The following is a 6,970-nucleotide window of genomic DNA, read 5'->3' as shown; positions in this document are numbered from 1 at the left end:
TTATATTTATATTAGAATTGGGTTCAATTATCCACTTAATATAAATAGAAGAGTTAGGTTGGGTTTGGTTTATTTTAGAATTTGGTTCGGCAAACTCCTCCCCTCCAAACCCTCACGCCGAACACCCTTCTTCTCTCCTTCTCTCGGCGCCAACCACAAGGAAGACCTAGGGTTCTCTCCCTAGGGCCCCAAGGACATCTTCCGGCGATAACTCCGGCACGAGGATGCTCTCCTTCGCGAGGGGAACGCTTAGACGCGAGAAGATCTTCGAGAAGTCGTCTCCACCGGAATTCTAGCGAATAGAATTGTAAGGAAATTAGCGTACGAGGTAAGAAACCCCTCACCTGCAGTATAAGTAGCTCCGTTCGAGTTTTCTACGCATTAGTTTAGCTATATGCAGATTTTTATCGACGCATAGCGTGAAATTGACCCTCCTCGCAGGTTTAGGGATTTAGTGAGCACTTCTAGATGGGTCGGACACGTAATCCCTCTTCAGTGGGGGGTTTCTAGACGTTGTCGGGTGCCTAGAAGTGGTCTCCCTAATAGAGAGGAGAGTTGGGGCACACTAAGTGTTCGATAAAATAGCTAGTTAAGTGAAAATGCAAATTATGCATTTTAACAGCTCAGTTGAATGCATTAGAAGCATCTAAATCAGTAAATCAGTTTATTCTAGCTTATATGGGACTACGGTCCAATGGGTGGGCTCCCACAGTCGCCTCTGGGTTCAGACAACCTAGCTCTAGGTTCAGATAACCTAGAAACAGCAATTTAGCACAGTTTAGCTATATTCAGTATTTTACTTTCCAGTTGGCACTGTACCGGATTAGATATCCATTGGGTTGGACTCCCACAGTCGTCCCTAGGTTCAGATAACCTAGTAAACCCTACTAAATTCGGGACTTGCAAACCTGGGTTTAGTTAGGGATGCACGCACAGTAAGTACAGTTGCCGGGCCCAATAGCACATGATTATTATTTTGATCTACTATACTATTAGTTTTCAAAACTCATAAAATCAGTTATGATAGTTGAGTTTGATTTCAGCTTCAGGTTAGCTTCAGTTAGCTTAGTTCTCTATTATTGTTCTATGTGATTAGCTTGCTATGCCATGTTTCAGCTTACATGTTCAGTTATTTCAGTTTATGCTTGCAACCATAGCATGCCATGCTAGTACATGTTTTCAAATAGCATTCTTTAAAAGCATGTTTGCATCGTTGCATGTTTTAGTGAGGTAGTTGGTTTCTTACTAAGCTTTAAGCTTACAGATTCTATTTTCCTTATACTGCAGATAAAGGTAAAGGGAAAATGGACTAGCAGAGGAAGCTGGAGTTCAATGCAAAGATGGTGTGTGTGGCAGGAACTGGAATAAAAGATTCTCAGGGGTTTTAGCAAGCTTAAATAGTTGAATTCTTAGTATTTCTTCTTTCATGCAGTTTTTAGACCTTAGAATGTTTAAACCATGGGAGATTTATTTAGTTTGTTGGTAATTATGTTAGAATGCTGGTTAATAGTTGCTAGAATATATTCCAACTGATTTTAGAATTGTTGTGTGAGGTTTTGGCACGCCAGAGTGCTGAAATCAGAGTTTCAGAGTGAAATCAGAACCCAGATCGGTCTACAGACCGATCAGAGTCGAGTTGTGCCGCTGGATCGGTCAGCCGACCGATCCAGATGCGAACAGAGAGTTAGCGTCTGTTATGGATCGGTCAGCCGACCGATCCAGATGCGAACAGAGGGCACAGAAGCTCACTGATCGGTCAGCCGACCGATCAGTGAGCCACTGGATCGGTCAAGCCGACCGATTAGTGTGCTCCTGGATCGGTCGGTAGACCGATCCAGCTGCGTACAGAAGCGACAGCTTATGGATCGGTCAGCCGACCGATCCAGAGGGTTGTTTCCGTGCCAGTATCAAGTTGGATCGATCCGATAGTCCAATCGATCCATGGATCGATTGAAATGCCTGATTACAGCTAGCAGGTCATCCGAAAGGCATAGGTTCTCTCTCCTAGCATGTGTACAACTCCTAGGCACACCTAGAATATGAAGATCAGATTTCAAAGATAATAGTTTAGCAAAATTTTAATCAATCCAGATTTCCGCAATAGTAATTTAGCACAGCATTACGTAACGATCGGCCTTACAGCCTAGTCAGTAGGAGGCGGGTCGTTACAAAGAGTTAGCCCAATTTGATAGAAACCAAGTCTGGGAACTTGTACCTAAACCCGTAGATAAGTCCATAATTGACACCAAATGAGTATTTAGGAACAAATTGGATGATCAGGATGAAATAGTTAGAAACAAGGCCAGACTAGTAGCCAAAGGTTTCAGTCAGGTTGAAGGTTTAGATTATGACGAAACCTATGCACTAGTAGCTAGATTTGAATCCATTAGGATGATGCTGGCTTATGCAGCACATAAAGGATTTAGATTTTACCAAATGGATGCCAAGTCAGCCTTTTTGAATGAATTTATTAAAGAAGAGGTATATGTAGGTCAACCCCAAGGTTTTGAGGACTTAGATCATCCAAACCATGTATTTAAACTAAAAAAGGCCTTATATGGACTAAAACAAGCACTTAGGGCATGGTATGAACGGTTATCTAATTACCTAATATCCAAGGGCTTTAACCAAGGTCAAATAGATCATACCCTATTTGTCAAAATCATAGAAAAAGATATTTTTATTGCCCAAATCTATGTTGACGACATAATTTTTAGCTCAACCAACACTAAACTTTTAAAAGAATTTGTTAATTTAATGGAAAACGAATTTGAGATAAGTTTGGTGGGGGAACTCAATTTTTTCTTAGGCTTACAAATTAAACAAACCAAAGATGGAATCTATATTTATCAAACCAAATATGCTAAAGAACTAATTAAAAAATTCGGCATGGAAAACTTAAAAATTATAAACACTCCAATGGCAACAAATAGCAACATTGATTCTGACCTAGAAGGAAAACCAGTAGACCCAAAGTACTATAGAAGTATAATAGATAGCATACTCTACCTAACTGCAAGTCGACCCGATATTTTATTTGCAGTAGGTATGTGCGCGAGATACCAATCCTGTGCAAAAGAGTCACACCTAACATATGTTAAAAAGATACTTAGGTACATTAAGGGCACCCTAAATGTGGGACTTTGGTACCCTAGAACTTGCACCCTTGACCTTTTTGGTTATTCTGATTCAGACTATGCCGAGTGCAAATTAGATAGAAAAATCACAAGTGCTAGCTGCCAAATTCTAGGTCAGTGCCTAGTAAGTTGGTCAAGCAGAAAGCAACATTGTGTTGCTTTATCCACTACTGAAGCTGAATACATAGCCCTAGGAGAATGTGTTTCCCAACTTTTGTGGATGATGCATACACTAAAAGACTATCAGCTAGAATACAAAAATACAAAAATTTTAATTGATAATGTGAGTTCAATTAATTTAACCAAAAATCTAATTCACCACTCTAAGACCAAACACATAGAGGTAAAACACCATTTTGTAAGGGATCATGTAGCTAAGGGTGAAATTGTACTCAGCTATGTTGAGTCCAAATCAAACCTAGCTGACATTTTCACAAAACCCTTACCTGAACTTGAGTTCAGTGCACTTAGAAGGCAAATAGGAATGTGTTGGGTAGAATAGTTTTTGATTTTCAAATCAGTTTCCTACTTCTATTTTTAAATATTTTTTGTTCATTTTCAAAACTTATGAGTATGATTTCATAAATACCTTTTAAATTGTTATGAAAATTCTAGGAAAAATGGTTTCAAAATCCCAACTTTGCTAGATCTTCAAAATTTGGAGTTAGCCTAGGATCTACCTTAGAAATCATGTTCCCCTAGAATTCAGCCAGAGCATCTCACAAACACCTAGGTGTACCTTGATTATGCTTGAAAAACATAGAATGATGTGAGATGCATAGGACACAACTTGGACTCAAGAATGCTTATATCGTGCATTAATATGAGTCTGAGTGTTAAACACCTAGTTAACAGTAATCAAGTCAAGTCATCCAGCCCTAGTCAAGTCTAGCTGGATCTATTAACTTAACTTGACTAACCAAGTGATAGCTGTTGCCCTCTAGGTAATCAGCTAGTAGCTAAATGGTTAGACATGTGGCCGCGAACCTAAATGCTTGACCTTTAAATTTTTGAGTTCACTCAGGCTTGAACATTAGGGATCTGATACCTTACTTACAGAAATTAGCTAATTTACAATCAATCTAACTTAACTCATGCTTGGACGTTAAGGCTTTAAGCTCCTCTTTTGCTTTCAAAAAGTTTTAAATTGACTATTCGAAAAATCCCTTCAAATTTAGCTAAGTTTTTGCAAAATTTAGCTCTAAAAAATTTCCTTTCAAAAATCATTTTGTTCTTTTTAGCCTTAGCCGTTCTTAAAAGTCCTTTTGAAATTAATAATTGTCAACAAAGCTTTTTTCGAATTTAACTAAGTCTTTTAAATCTCTCCCGTAATAACTGTTGAAAATTTAGCTAAGTACTTTCTAACAGATTTTCAAAATTTAGCTAAGACTTTCAAAGTATTCCAAGATGCTTTTTAAATTCTAAAACATGTTTTTCAAAGAATTCAACTAGGCTTCAAATTGGCTAAAGTTATATTTCAAAGTCAACTTTTTATTAGCCTTTTAAACTCAGTTGAAAGAAAAATTGATCTTTAGACCGTGATTTCACTTAGCTAAGACTTTTATAATGAATTATAAAAAGCTAAGTGTCCTAAGGAATTTTTAAAAGAAAATATTTGAAACTATAGTTTTTACTATGTTACAAAAAAAAAAATCTTTCTCTAGCAAAATTAAGATTTAAGATTTTTCTCTAAGTTAAGATTTTTTCAAACGTGTTTTTTTTGATAAATGGCAAAGGGGGAGAGTAGGGAAATTCAAAAGAAAATTTTATAAAGAAAAATCTATAAAGAAAGCCTTTATTAAGGGGGAGCTTGACAAAGTTTAAGTTTTAGCTTAACCATGCTGACATTCAAAATTTATTAAGCTTGCTTACTTAAACTTTATGCATCTATTTTACTTAGCTTTGAATTTCAGTTGCCATAATAAAAAAGGGGGAGATTGTTGGTGCAGGAAGCATCCGACGATCGCCTGTTGTTTTGATAATGGCAAAGGAATTCAAAGTTAAGTTGTTTTGTGATCTAACGTACTTAATTGAGTGTTTCAGGAAAGTCCTAGCTGCGGTTAGGCAAATGGAAAATCCTAGGGGGTGGTAACCCTAGGTCATAGGGGGCGGTAACCGTATGTGGAAAGTCTTGGCGGGTCGAGGGCTTTAGGAAAAATTCCTAGGGGGTGGTAACCCTAGGTGGAAAGTCCTGGTGTTGCGAATCAGGTGGAAGACTGGACGAGCCGGGAAGCGGGAGTCCAGCAGAAAGTCAGGAAGCATCTAGCACCGAGCAAAAGTCCAGTCGATTTGGAGGATCGTGCTGGCAACAGGTAAATCTCCTGAGTGGAGTAGCTGAGGACGTGTTCCTCGCAGCGGGAACAGTAGGCGTCGGGTCGACCTAGGGTTTCCGGTCGGAAATCCGAAGTCAGACCTGGATAGTCTGGAGACTGTCAAATTTATTTCTATATATTATCGTTTGTGTTCTAACTCTGTTTTGCAGGAAACTAATATTTTTATACAGGGTTAGGACTGACCGGGATCGGTCGACTGAACCCCCAACCTAGCAGATTAGATTTCCGGAGGTTGGATCGTGCTCGACAAGGGGATCGGTCGACCGAACCTGGGGATTGGTCTACCGAACCAAGGTTGGGTGTATACTGGATCAGGTCGACTTGACTGAGTCAGAGTAGCTGATCGGTCGACCGAACCTCGGACAAAAGTTGACTGGATCGAGGCGAAGCAAGTGGATCAGATGAGGTGGAGGTCATCTGATCGGTCAACCGAACCGGTGATCGGTCGACCGATCCGCCTCGGGTCAAACTTGATCCCGAGCCTTGGGGATCTGGATCAGCTTTTGTAGAGCTATAAAAGGGAGCCTCGGGGGTGCAGCTTAGGACAAGAACTCCAACAGAATAACCTGCACTCTTCCGTGTGCTGCTCCAAACGCTTCTGCGACGCTCTGCTACTCTGACATTCAGCGACTACGTCTACATCTTTTGTACTGTCGGTATATTTTCATTAGTGCACTTATTGTAATAATCAATTGTAAACTTTGTGATATTATAGTTATTGCCCACCGGAAGCGATCTACGATCGCGGGCCTTGGAGTAGGAGTCGCTCAAGGCTCCGAACCAAGTAAACCTCTGGTGTCTTCTGTTGGTGCGGGAAGCATCCGACGATCGAACTCGTGTTTTGATAATGGCAAAGAATTCAAAGTTAAGATGTTTTGTATTCTAACAAGTCTACTTGAGGATTTCAGGAAAGTCCTAGCTGCGGTTAGGCAAAGGGATAAAACCCTAGGGGGTGGTAACCCTAGGTCATAGGTGTTAGGACCTTCGGATGGCTAGAGAGGGGGGGTGTGAATAGCCTCCACTAAAAACCCAATCAATTCCTCACAAAAGCTTGTTAGCACAACGGAAATAAATAAAAAGAAAACTGATGCAAGGAAAGAAACAACCCACCACTAACACATAAAGATATACGAGGTTCGGGGATAACTTGCCCCTACTCCTCGGCGTGTCCGTAAGGTGGACGATCCCTTGATCTTTCGGTAGATCACACCCCGGACAAAATCCGACTAAGTATTTCTCCTTCTCGGTGGAGTAATCTCTCCACAAAGTCATAGAAAAGATTTGAAATGAAGCACAAGACTTACAGAATTCAGTGGCCAAAAGGAATGAACAATAAACTTACAGCCACGAAACAAAACGCAAAGACAGAAGGGATTCCTCAGCCAAGAGCTCAACAACACAACACTCTTGCTTGATCGAGAGAGAGTTTTTCAAAATCCTTACGAAACCTCTCTTCTGCCTTCTTCTTATTCTGCTTCTTTCTCACTGTCTTCAGCCAGA

Source organism: Zingiber officinale, chromosome 4A, assembly GCF_018446385.1.
Source record: "Zingiber officinale cultivar Zhangliang chromosome 4A, Zo_v1.1, whole genome shotgun sequence".
Taxonomy (NCBI): Eukaryota; Viridiplantae; Streptophyta; class Magnoliopsida; order Zingiberales; family Zingiberaceae; genus Zingiber; species Zingiber officinale.
Note: the sequence above shows the minus strand (reverse complement) of the source record.